This window comes from Musa acuminata, chromosome BXJ3-5, assembly GCF_036884655.1.
Source record: "Musa acuminata AAA Group cultivar baxijiao chromosome BXJ3-5, Cavendish_Baxijiao_AAA, whole genome shotgun sequence".
Lineage (NCBI taxonomy): Eukaryota > Viridiplantae > Streptophyta > Magnoliopsida > Zingiberales > Musaceae > Musa > Musa acuminata.
This window is the reverse complement of record NC_088353.1, coordinates 33,798,907-33,813,514: the sequence shown is the minus strand read 5'-3', so window position 1 is coordinate 33,813,514 and position 14,608 is coordinate 33,798,907.

The following is a 14,608-nucleotide window of genomic DNA, read 5'->3' as shown; positions in this document are numbered from 1 at the left end:
TTACGCCTTTATGGCCATCGAAGGGGAGAAAACTAAACAATTGCAAGCTAGGAGCAAGAAATGGTACCTTGATAGTGGATGCTCAAGGCATATGACCGGAGATCCATCTCAATTCTCTAAGCTCTCTAGCATAGACGAAGGATATGTCACCTTCGGAGACAACAACAAGGGTAAAATCATTGGCAAAGGAACCATTGGTAACAAATCCAACCTCTCTATTGAAGATGTTTTACTAGTTGATGGTTTAAAACATAACCTCTTGAGCATTAGTCAATTATGTGATAAAGGATATATTATAAGATTTGAATCTAATGCCTGCATCATTGAAAAACCACACAAAAATATATCTATGATTGCATTAAAACAAAACAACGTATACACTATTGACATCAATAACTTATGTGATGAAATGTGCTTTGCCGTTATGAATGAGGATGCTTGGCTATGGCATAGAAGATTAGGTCATGCTAGCATGAAACTAATCAATCAAGTATCATCTAGAGAACTTGTAAGAGGAATTCCTCATATCAAGTTCATCAAAGATAATGTATGTGATGCTTGCCAATTAGGTAAGCAAATTAGGGGGAGCTTCAAAGCTAAGAATCAAATAAGCACCTCTAGGCCCTTACAATTGATCCATATGGACTTGTTCGGACCAATCTCTACATCGAGTCTAGGAGGTAGCAAATACGCCTTTGTCATTATTGATGACTACAGCAGATATACATGGACCTACTTCTTAAAACAAAAAAATGAATGCTTTAGACATTTTACCAAGTTTTGTAAACTTGTTCAAAATGAGAAGGAATCTATGATTTCGTCAATTAGAAGTGATCACGGTGGAGAATTTCAAAACCATGACTTCCAAGAATTCTGTGAACTCAACGGATACAACCATAACTTCTCTACTCCAAGAAATCCTCAACAAAATGGGGTAGTAGAAAGAAAAAATCGAAATTTGCAAGAAATGGCTAGAACCATGTTGAATGAACATAGCCTACCCAAATATTTTTGGGCCGAAGCTGTAAACACTGCATGTTATATTTTAAATAGAGTCCTAGTAAGACCCTTACTCACCAAAACTCCTTATGAGTTATGGAATAACAAAAAACCCAATGTCTCATATTTTAAAGTCTTTGGGTGTAAGTGTTTTATCTTGAATGAAAAGGATAACTTAGGAAAATTCGATGCTAAATCTGATGAAGGAATTTTTCTTGGTTATTCTTCGGTTTCTAAAGCTTTTCGCATCTTCAATAAAAGAACCTTAATTATTGAAGAATCCATCCATGTTGTTTTCAATGAGATTTCAGAAATTAAGAAAAATGATCTTGATGATGATATTAATTTTGATTCCTTGAATTTAAACGAAACCCCGTCTCCAACTAGCAACTTGGTTGCATCTACTTCCAAAACATCCTTACCCAAGGATTGGAAGTATATAGATGCTCATCCTAAGGAACTAATCCTAGGAGACACATCAAAGGGGGTTCAAACACGATCTTCCTTTAAAAACTTTTGTGCCAACGCCGCTTTTCTCTCCCAAATTGAACCCAAATGTGTTGATGAAGCCATGAAAGATGATTCATGGATTATCGCAATGCAAGATGAATTAAATCAATTTGAGAGAAATGAGGTGTGGACGCTTGTTCCTAGGCCAAATGACCATTTAGTAATTGGTACTAAATGGGTCTTTAGAAACAAGCAAGATGAAAATGGTATCGTGGTTAGAAACAAGGCTAGATTAGTGGCCAAAGGTTTCAACCAAGAAGAAGGTATCGATTACGAAGAAACCTTTGCACCTGTGGCTCGATTGGAAGCCATAAGGATGCTCCTTGCCTATGCTAGTTGCAATAATTTTAAATTATTTCAAATGGATGTTAAAAGCGCTTTTCTAAATGGTTTCATTTCTGAAGAAGTTTATGTTGAACAACCTCCTGGATTTGAAAATAATGGCTACCCTAATCATGTGTTTAGATTAACTAAAGCTCTCTATGGTTTAAAGCAAGCCCCAAGGGCTTGGTATGAGAGACTTAGCTCTTTTCTCATTGAAAATAATTTCGTAAAAGGCAAGGTTGATACTACATTGTTTATCAAGAATTTTGAAAATGATTTTCTCATTGTTCAGATTTATGTTGATGACATTATCTTTGGTTCTACAAATGAATCTCTTTGTGAATCCTTTTCGAAAACTATGAGTCATGAATTCGAAATGAGTCTAATGGGAGAATTAACATTCTTCTTAGGCCTACAAATCAAACAACTAAGCAATGGCATCTTTATTAGTCAAACCAAATATGCTGTAAGTTTGCTAAAGAAGTTCAAAATGAATAATTCAAAAGCCATTGACACTCCTATGAGCACCTCCACTAAGTTAGAAATTGATGAGAATGGAGAAAGCTTCGATCAAAAAACCTATAGGGGTATGATAGGAAGTTTACTTTACCTCACTGCCACAAGACCAGACATTATGTTCAGTGTAGGACTTTGTGCTAGATTTCAATCAGACCCTAAGATATCTCATCTCAAAGCTGTCAAAAGAATACTCAGATATCTTAATGGAACTACCAATCTAGGATTATGGTACCCAAAATCAGAAAATTTTGAATTAACAGCTTATGCTGATGCGGACTTCGCTGGCTGTAAACTAGACAGAAAAAGCACATCAGGATCATGTCAATTTTTAGGACATGCCCTTGTATCCTGGTCATCTAAGAAACAAAACTCAGTTGCCCTATCAACAACCGAAGCTGAATACATTGCAGCAAGTGCATGCTGTGCACAAGTTGTATGGATGAAAAACACTTTAGAAGATTACAAAGTGAATCTTAAAGATATTCCCATTAAATGTGATAACACGAGTGCAATATGCTTAACTAAAAATCCTATACAACACTCAAGAACAAAACACATTGATATTAGACATCACTTTATACGTGATCATGTCACTAATCATGACGTGACCATAGAATTTATTGATACCAAACATCAACTGGCTGATATCTTCACAAAACCCCTATGTGAAGAACAATTTGATTACATAAGAAGAGAATTAGGAATGTTGATGTGTCCGAATACTTAAACTAGTTAAAATTATCTTTCGGATGTTATTACTATTACATGCCTTGAAAATATGAAGCAACATACCAATGTAAGTTGATAAGTTAGCAGTATGACATTGATATGGTAGCTATTGCTAATATGATTGCCATCATGCCATGTATCAAACAAAAATTTGCATCATACGAGCTGATATCTTACCATGTGATACAATGCTACACTTGCCAAAAAAAATCCTGCTATGCAATATGATATAATAATTCTGTTACTACATCAAAATTATTCGAATACTATTACATGCCTTGACAACGCTTAACATGTTGCAAATTATGTGACAAATATTTTTAACCAAATGCATGTAAGAAGTTCATTTTTCAGGATGTATGCTAAAAATGGGATGTTCCCGTACACTCTTGTTAAAACTCCTTGGAAAATGACTTTCCTCCGTCAAGCAAAAACAATACAGTGATATATGTGTCATGACTTCTTTTATATGCTTGATAATGCTATCATGCTTTTTGTTGATGACAAAGGGGGAGAAAAATATGAATTGATAAATACTATGTCATAGCTAAACTGCCATAATCATATCTATGTCATAGGTGCAAATACTTGAGTGATGCTATAAACAATGTTATGCCATCCTTGCATCACCAAGAGATATGTGAACATGTACTATGTCATAGCTAAACTGCCATAATCATATCTATGTCATAGTTGCAAATACTTGAGTGATGCTAGAAACAATGTTATGCCATCCTTGCATCACCAAGAGATATGTGAACATGTACTATAGTTTGCATCATATCTTGATATTGTAAAGAAAATGCAAACTTACTAGAATATATCAAATGTAAGCATCATGTAAAAAGTCCTTCGTTGCTTTATATGATTACATGATGAATGGTTACAAACACAATCATACAAACTTGTTGATGTATGTCATGCATTGACATAATTCTTGAAGAGATACATCATGATAGGCATCATGATGGGAGCATTGATAAGTTTAACTGATCTAACTTATCAATGCGTCACTTGAATTCTTAGGTCTTGAATTCAAGGTTGAATTATCTCAACTATGGCATATAGATAGGGGGAGTTAAGGATAACTCCTTTATCAATTGATTGTCATCATCAAAAAGGGGGAGATTGTTGAATCTCGGATTTTGATGATGAAGTCAATTGTCATTTGTTATCTAATCTATATGTTGAGATAAGTGTGCAGGATTAACTACGATGAGATTAAGACAAGCAGCAGGAGTTGCCCCGGAGTCAAGATCAGGATCACGTTGGGAGTTCGAGAGTTCGACGGAAGTTCGGACGGTCGTCGGAGGTTCAGAGAGAACAGATCCGAGAAGTCCAGAAGCTTGCCAAGCGAAGCTCGTCGGAACTCGCCAAGTGGATCGTCGCAAAGTCCAGGAGTATGCCGGATGTCCGCAGAAGGATCACCGAAGGTTGTCGGTTGATCGACGGAAGTTGGCCGGAAACTCGCCGGAAGAAGCGATTGACGCATCGGAGCAAGCTGCAGAAGTTGTCTTAGAGATAATCGTAGTTAGCACGATGATTAAGCAGGAAAATGGGAGGTGATCCCATTAGCTTAATCTTGGGGCAATTGGGCCCCTGAAAAGATACAAGTGGGTCGAATGGAGTGAACCATTCGGACCCTGATTGCACTGGGAGGTGCAACCGCCCCAGCCAGGAGGTGCAACCGCCAGGGCTGCACGGCTGGGAGGTGCAACCGCCCCAGCCAGGAGGTGCAACCGCCAGGGCTGCACGGCTGGGAGGTGCAACCGCTCCAGCCAGGAGGTGCAACCGCCAGGGCTGCACGGCTGGGAGGTGCAACCGCTCCAGCCAGGAGGTGCAACCGCCAGGGCTGCACGGCTGGGAGGTGCAACCGCTCCAGCCAAGAGGTTGCACCGCCAGAGCTCAAGTTCCGAGCTCTGCCAGGCGATGCAACCACCAAGCTCAGTCTTCGAGCTTTGGCAGAGTGGTGCATCAGCCTGAGCTCAGTCTCGAGCTTTGCCAGGTGATGAATTCACCAAGCTCGGTCTTCGAGCTATGGCAGAATGGTGCATCAGCTTGAGCTCAGTGTGGAGCTCTGCCAAGTGATGCAACCACCAAGCTCAGATTTCGAGCTCTGCCAGGTGATGCAACCACCAAGCTCAGTCTTCGAGCTCTGCCAGGTGATGCAACCATCGAGCTCAGTCTTCGAGCTCTGGCAGAGAAGAAGCAATCGGCAGAGCTCAGTCTTCGAGCTCTACCAGGCGGTGCCACCTCTCCAGTCGAGAGGTGCAACCGCCTGATCCCAGAAATTCTGGGATTGGATCGATTTGATCGATTTGAGCTCGAAATTTGAATTGGGTTGGGGCCTATAAATACCCCACCCATTCAGCACTGAAAAGAAACAGACACATACCAAAATTGTGATCTTTTCTGTGATTCTAAAGAGCTCAAACGTGTTGTAAATCCTTGAGTCTCCTCCTTCTGTTCTTCAAGTTTTCAACTGTAAAGTGAGGAGAGAAAGGTCTGTAAAGGTTGTCTCCTAAGCCTGTCAAAAGGAGAGAAACTGTAAGAGGGAAGTTTGGCCTTCGCCCATTGAAGGAAGGCAGCTAGTTGACGTCGGCAACCTCATCGGTAGAGGAAGCCAAAAGTGGAGTAGGTCAAGGCTGACCGAACCACTATAAATCTCTGGTTTGCGTTTAATTTCGAGCACTTTATCATTACTGCAAACCTCCCTCATCTCTACTGCTCTCTGCGCTTTCACGAACAAGTTCTAAGTGCTGTTCTTCCAAATCTGGATTCAGACGTAAACTCGTATTTTCGTACATTACAGTTTACGTTTACGTTTGATTCTGCAGAACTGTTTTCTGCGCTTTTACGAACAAGCTTCCTTGCAGTTTACGCTTGCATTTTAATCCTATTTATAACTGCAATCTGTCCTCTACGATTTTACGAACGAGTTTCAACATTTAGACGTAAAACTGCATTCGGACGTAAATCGGCTTTCTTCGCTCAATCATCAGATTTCAGTTTACGTTTACGTCTTGATTTTAACTGCATACTGCCTTCTGCGAATATACAAACGAGTTTCAGAGTTTAGACGTAAATCTGCGTCTAACTGCGTTTAGACGTAAATCTGCGTCTTGACGTAAAACTGCGTTTAGACGTAGAACTGCGTTTAGACGTAACACTGCGTTTAAACGTAAAACTGCGTTTAGACGTAAAACTGCGTTTAGACGTAAAACTGCGTTTAGACGTAAAACTGCGTTTAGACGTAAATCTGCGTTTAGACGTAAATCTGCACTTAGACGCAATCTGCGCTTAGACGCAAACTGCACTTAGATACAAACTGAAAATTTGCTTTTGCATCATAATCGTTTTTGAACGAACGCAGCTTTTTGTTTTTAAATTATTATAAGATTTCCGCTGCACTAATTCACCCCCCCCCTCTTAGTGCTCTTGATCCTAACATATTATACCATGTGATGCAATGCTATAATTGATAAACACTTGAAATGTTTGCATTATGATATCAAAAGCTTACATCGCAATTTTTCATGTTGGTATTTAATATTAGCAAACTTGCATGATGATAAAACTTGAAATTATGATTTTCATGCAATGAGTTGAACCAATATCACACACACTTGATTGTAGTACTTCTCCTTTTTGTTGATGACAAAGGGGGAGAAGTATGTTGATGACATGACATGTGATGCATAAGTTTATGCATAAGTTCATGTTGACGTGTTGCAAGTATTCATGATGAATATTGCAATGACTTGAATTCAGTTTGAATTCAAGGTTCTATCAATATGGCATATTGATAGGGGGAGTTTGTTTAAACTCTTGGAGTTAAGCTTAACTCCGTCATCAAGTGGTTGTCATCATCAAAAAGGGGGAGATTGTTGAATCTCGTATTTTGATGATGAAACTACTTGATATATGTTTATGATTTAATCTGCGTTTTGAGTGACGCAGGATGCTTCGATCAGGATGAGACAATTAAAGCAGGAACATCATGTTGTGCCGGAGGATCATGTCAGAAGATTGGACGTCGGGCCGGTGGATCGGTCGACGTATCGACAGAAGGCTTCGGGTCGTGGACTCGGGCATCGGGCCAAGAAGAGCGGGTATTGTACCAAGGATATCGGAGTTGCGGAGTCGACTGGCCGATTGGGCAATAGGCTGCAGAAGAGGACGATGCGCCGAAGAATCGGATGAAGCGTCGAGAGACCAATGACATGCCGGACAACTTGGTTAATTGCTTAGAACTAATTGTCTCGATCGAAGTTTTTGTTTTGTTGTGCAGGATTAACTACGATGAAAGTTAGACAAGCAGCAGGTGTTGCGCCGGAGTCAAGATCATGATCACGTTGGGAGTTCTAGAGTTCGACGGAAGTTCGGACGGTCGTCGGAGGTTCAGCGAGAACAGATCCGAGAAGTCCAGAAGCTTGCCAAGCGAAGCTCGTCGGAACTCGCCAAGTGGATCATCGCAAAGTCCAGGAGTTTGCCGGAAGTCCGTAGAAGCATCACCGAGGGATCATCGGATGATCGACGGAAGTTCGCCGGAAACTCGCTGGAAGAAGCGATTGACGTACCGAAGCAGAGCTGCAGAATTTGTCTTAGATTTAATCGTAGTTAGCACGGTGATTAAGTTAGAAATGGGAGGTGATCCCATTAGCTTAATCCTGGGGCAATTGGGCCCCTGAAGAACTCAAGTTGGGTCGAATGGTTCAACCCATTCGAACCCAAGTAGCTGTGGGAGGTGCAACCGCCCAGGCAGGGAGGTGCAACCGCCCAGGCTAAGTCTCCCAGCGAGACTGGGCGGTGCAACCGCTCCAGCCAGGAGGTGCAACCGCCCACGGCTCAGTCTCCAAGTGAGACTGGGCGGTGCAACCTCCTCTGTCAAGAGGTAGCACCGCCAGAGCTCAAGTTCCGAGCTCTGCCGAGAGGTGCAACCACCGAGCTCGGTCTTCGAGCTCTGGTAGAGTGATGCAACCTCCTTGGACAGGTGATGCATCGCCTGAGCTCGGTCTTCGAGCTCTGGCAGGAAGGTGCAACCACCCCTGACAGAGAGGTGCATCCGCCTGAGCTCAGTCTTCGAGCTCTGCCAGGCGGTGCAACCTCTCCAGTCAAGAGGTGCAACCGCCTGATCCCGGAATTCCGGGATTTGATGGTTTTGAGCTCGAATTTTGAATTGGGTTGGGGCCTATAAATACCCCACCCATTCAGCACTGAAAAGATACAGACCTACACCGAAATCTTGATCTTTTCTGTGATTCTAAGAGCTCAAAAGTGTTGTAAAGCCTTTAAGTCTCCTCCTTCTGTTCTTCAAGTTTTCAGTTGTAAAGTGAGGAGAGAAAGGTCTGTAAAGGTTGTCTCCTGAGCCTGTCAAAAGGAGAGAAATTGTAAAAGGGCAGTTTGGCCTTCGCCTATTGAAGGAAGGCCCCTAGTTGACGTCGGCAATCTCGTCGGTGGAGGAAGCCAAAAGTGGAGTAGGTCAAGGCTGACCGAACCACTCTAAATCTCTGGTTTGCGTTTATTTTCGAGCACTTTATCATTACTGCAAACCTCCTTCATTACTACTGCTCTCTGCGCTTTCACGAACAAGTTCTAAGTGCTGTTCTTCCGAATCTGCATTCAGACGTAAATTCGTATTTTCATACATTACAGTTTACGTTTACGTTTGATTCTGCAGAACTGTTTTCCGTGCCTTTACGAACGAGCTTCTTTGCAGTTTACACTTACATTTTGATCCTATTGATAACTGCAAACTGTCCTCTACAATTTTACGAACGAGTTTTAACATTTAGAGGTAAAACTGCATTCAGACGTAAATCGGCTTTCCTCGCTCAATCATCAGTTCTCAGTTCACGTTTACGTCTTGATTTCAACTGCATACTGCCTTCTGCGAGTATACGAACGAGTTTCAAAGTTTAGACGTAAATCTGCGTCTAGACGTAAAACTGCGTTTAGACGTAAATCTGCGTTTAGACGTAAATCTGCGTTTAGACGTAAAACTGCGTTTAGACGTAAAACTACGTTTAGACGTAAAACTGAGTTTAGACGAAAACTGCGCTTAGACGCAAAACTGCGCTTAGACGCAATCTGCGCTTAGACGCAAACTGCACTTAGATACAAACTGAGAATTTGCTTTTGCATCGTAATAGTTTTTGAACGAACGCAGCTTTTGGTTTTTAATCGCTGTAAGATTTCCGCTGCACTAATTCACCCCCCCCCCTCTTAGTGCTCTCGATCCTAACACGAACCACTCTAAATGTCTGGTTTGCTTTTACTTTGAGCACTTTATCATTACTGCAAACCTCCTACATTGCTACTGCCCTCTGCGCCTTTACGAACAAGTTTCTAAGCTCTGATCTTTCAGAATCTGCATTCAAACGTAAATCGTGTTTTCGTACGATCTTCACATTGTAGCTTACGCTTACATTCGGATTCCATTTATAACTGCAAATTGCTTTCTACGTAAAACGCTTTTCAAGGTTCAAAACTGCTTTTAGACGCAAAACTACATTTAGACGTAAAATTACGTTTAGACGTAAAACTACGTTTAGACGCAAAACTGCGTTTAGACGTAAAATTGCGTTTAGACGTAAAACTGCGTTTAGACGCAAAACTGCGTTTAGACGCAAAACTACGTTTAGACGTAAAACTGCGTTTAGATGTAAAACTACGTTTAGACGCAAAACTGCGTTTAGACGTAAAACTGCGTTTAGACGCAAACTGTGCTTAGACGCAAACTGCGCTTAAACGCAAACTGTGTTTAGAGGCAAACTGCGCTTAGACGCAAACTGCGCTTAGACGCAAACTGCACTGTGATTATGCTTTTATATCGAAATCATTTTTTATCAGATGAACGCAGCTTTCGTTTTTAAATTGCTGTAAGATTTCCGCTGCACTAATTCACCCCCCCCCTCTTAGTGCTCTCGATCCTAACAATTGGTATCAGAGCGAGGTTAACTCTCTAAAGGATTAAAACCCAAGAGAGATGGCATATGCCGGAAACCAAGAGGGGCATTCTATTACACGTCCACCCATGTTCAGTGGAACGGACTACACCTACTGGAAGACCCGAATGAGGATCTTTCTTATCTCTATGGATTTTGAACTGTGGAACCTTGTTGAAAACGGATTTTCAAAGTCTTCTCTTCCAATGATCGATTGGAATGAGTTGGAAAAGAAGACTTTCGCTCTTAATGCAAAGGCTATGAATGCCTTATTTTGTGCACTTGATAAAAACGAGTTTAATCGTGTTTCAACTTGCGAAACTGCATTTGATATTTGGCACACACTTGAAGTGACCCACGAGGGCACAAGTAGAGTGAAAGAGTCAAAAATCAATCTGCTGCTGCATTCTTTTGAACTTTTCCGAATGAAACTGAGTGAAACCATTGGCGACATGTTTACCCGTTTCACGGATGTCGTCAACGGTCTAAAAGGACTCGGAAAAAGTTTTTCGGATTTTGAACTCGTAAATAAAATACTAAGATCCCTTCCTAAAAGTTGGGATCCTAAAGTCACTGCTATTCAAGAGGCAAAAGATCTGCGCAACTTCCCTCTTGAAGAACTAATCGGGTCATTAATGACCTACGAAATGACTTGCAAAGCTCATGAAGAGCAAGAAGACATCCTTCCAAAGAACAGGAAGGATATGGCACTGAAAACTTCTGAATGCCACTTGAGAGAAAACTCAAGTGATGAGGACTGTGATGATGACTTAGCACTTTTGACAAAAAGGTTTAAGAAATTCTTCAAAAGAAACAAGTTTAAAAACGATGTGAAAAATAAACTTGAACCCAAGAAGGACCAAGTGATCTGCTACGAATGTAAAAAGCCGGGACACTACAAGAATGATTGTCCCCAAGTCAAAAAAAGAACATCAAAGAAGAAGGCTCTTCAAGCAACATGGGATGACTCGAGCGCATCTGAAGAAGAGGAGTCCAACACCGAGCAAGTTGCTCATTACGCCTTAATGGCCATCGGAGAGGAGGTAACGGATTTATTAGATGCTGATTTATCTTTCGATGAATTATTAAATGTCTTCCATGATTTATTTGATGAATGCAAAGTTATAAATAGAAAATACAAATTGCTAAAAAAGGTACATGATAGTCTTACTTGTGATTTTAATAAGTTAAAAATCGAATATCATGATAGTTTAAATTCATGTATAAAATGTCATAATCTAGAAATCTGTCAAAAAGAAAACTTGCTACTTAAGGACACCTTGAAGAAATTCGAGGTTGGTAGCAAGTCATTAAACATGATCCTTACAAACAAGGGTCATGCTCCCAAAAGAAGTGGGATTGGATTTGTGAGGAGTCCTCACCAAAATCCAACTACCTTTGTAAAAGGCCCCATCTTACATATTAGAAGCAAATGCAACTTTTGTTGCAAGTTTGGACACAGGACACATTATTGTCCATTCAGAAAATTGAGTCCAAACAAATTGATTTGGGTTCCTAAAGGAACCATGACAAATTCTATGCAACATGATAAAAAATGTAGATCTATTTGTGAGGAACCCAAAAGCAAATGGGTACCTAAAAATCATCCCTTCCTATAAAAAACGTTAAAACCTTAGGCTAGAGCAAGAATTAATGTTCTGCTCCTTGATTCTCAACAGTCACGACCCAAACGAAAATTGGATACAACCTAATGTGACTTTTCAAATCACAAACACATGTACGACATTAGGAGTATGCACGTAAAAAGTTCTATCTTGATCGTACAAGCAACTGTGCCTTGAAACAAAACACACACGTAATCATGTAAGCAACGTTAATTGCTATGGATCAAAACTCTCCTCAAAACAAAACCTACCTGATCAAATTGCAATTTTTACTACCTACAAGCGGTGGCACCTCTCCAGCCAGCGGTGGCACCTCCAGCCATCACAAGTTGCCAACGGTTGCACCGCTCCAGCCAGAGGTGCAACCGCCCGCAACTTTGCCCTTTTAAACCCTCGCTAGGGCCGACGGTAAAACCGACCCCAACTCACTTCCCCTTCATTCTCCACTCCTCCAAGCCTCCTCCATCCTCAATTCACTCCATTTAGCCTCCCAAATACCTCCCATTTCGGAGCAAAACATCAAGAATCTCTCCCTATTTTGAAGATTTCACTAAGGTATTCTCTAAGAACCTCTAAAATTCTGTTTTGTTCACTCTTGTTCATCTTTATCTCTTTAAACAGCAGTAGCTATGGGTTCTAGAAGATCCTCAAGGGATAAGGGAAAGAGGAGATTAGTAGAAGAGTTTGATCTCACTCTTTTTGATTCCAAAAACCATGCTGAAAAATTTCTCTCCTTCGAACTAAGAAGCATCAATAAGGGAAAATACGTAGATCTGAATGAACTAAGAAATGTAGAGACTATCCAATGGTTTGCAAACCTAAATCTACTTCCAATTTTGCAGATCAATGAACCCATCTATCCTAGACTAGTTAGATTGTTTTACAACAACATGCAAATAGATGATGAAGAAAGGATATCAACCTATCTCTTAGGACAACACATCTCAATCACTAATAGATTCATTTGTGATATGATAGGTATTCCCATGAAAAGCATAGGACTTTACTTTAGAGGATTATGGGATGAAAAAACCATTGAAACATCCTACGTTGAAGCCTCAGGAACAATCCTTGCCGATCCTAACATAGAATTTGTTCCTAAAAGTTGTGAACATCTACTGCCTTTTAACACTAAGATACTTCATCATATCATGACTAGTATAATTCTTCCTAAACAATACCATCATGATGAAGTGAGTCAATTAGAATTAGGAATTATGTACCTAATCATGAAAGGACGTGACATTTGTCTTGGCTATCTGATCCAACAAAACATGTTAGAATTATCTAAGAAAGATATGATGCTCCCATATGGTGGAATAATTACTAGAATAATGAAAGCTTACGACATTCAAATACCACTAGAAGAAGAAGTAATGAAAGTAGATAGATTCAGCATAATAAACAAAAATCTACTTCACCGACTAAGATGTCACTATAGAAATGGTAACTGGGTTAGAATGCCTAGAAGAACTGATCCCCCTCAGCCTGAACCTGAACCTGAACCAGAGCCGGAAACCCCAGTCTTTAGGAGTACCCAATCTCCTCCGATCTGTCCCTTTGAGGAAACACATCCGGTTGAGCAAACTCACACATCATCCATCGAAGATATCGGGATTCGGATGGACCGATTTGAACAAAGACAAGAACGGCTTGAACTTCAACAAGATCAAATCCTAACCGAGCTGCAGCAAATCCATCGACAATTTGACTCTTTACTTAGGCACTTTAATCTTCCACCTCATGAATGAGCTTGTATGAACATCTGCTGTTTTTGATATGACATGTTGTAAACTCCTTATGTTATTCATGAAGGACTTTGTTTTTATGGTTACCTGATATGCTGTACATATGTTACCCTGATATGGTTATCTTTGTTTGTGTAAGCATATTTGCAAACATCTCTTGTTGTTTATCTCGGATTTTGCACTGAAACTAAAAAGGTTTAAAAGCCTATGCCTTGAAAAATATGAAGCAACATACCAATGTAGTTGATAAGTCAGCAGTATGACATTGATATGGTTGCTATTACTAATATGATTGCTATCATGCCCTGTATCAAGATATCAAACAAAAATTTGCATCGTACGAGCTGATATCTTACCATGTGATGCAATGCTACACTTGCTAAAATAAAAATCTTGCTATGCAATATGATGGAATGCTGCACTTGAAATAGTTGTGTTACTACATCAAAAGCTTAACACTCAAGAACCAAACACATTGATATTAGACATCACTTTATACGAGATCATGTCACTAATCATGATGTAACCATAGAGTTTATTGATACCAAACATCAACTAGCTGATATCTTTACAAAACCCCTATGTGAAGAACAATTTGATTACATAAGAAGAGAATTAGGAATGTTGATGTGTCCGAATACATGATGAATAGTTAAAATTATTTTTCGGATGGTATTACTATTACATGCCTTGACATCGCTTGATCAAATAACATGTTACAAATTATGTGACAAATATTTTTAACCAAATGCATGTAAGAAGTTCATTTTTCGGTTTGAATGCTATGAAAACTTTTTGAAAAATGACTTTCCTCCTTCAAGCAACAAACAATAAAGAGATATTCAAAGTATTATATGTGTCATGACTTCCTTTATGTGCTTGATAATGCTATCGTGCTTTTTGTTGATGACAAAGGGGGAGAAACATATGAATTGATAAACACTATGTCATAGCTGAATTGCCATAATCATGTCTATATCATAGTTGCAAATACTTGAGTGATGCTATAAACAATGTTATAGTTATGCCATCCTTGCATCACCAAGAGATATGTGAACATGTGCTATAGTTTGTATCATGTCTTGATTTGATATTCTATCTTGTGAAGTAAATGCAAACTTGCAAGAAAATCTCAAATGTGTGCATCATGTAATAATCCTTCGTAGCTTTATATGATTACATGATGAATAGTTACAAACACTATCAT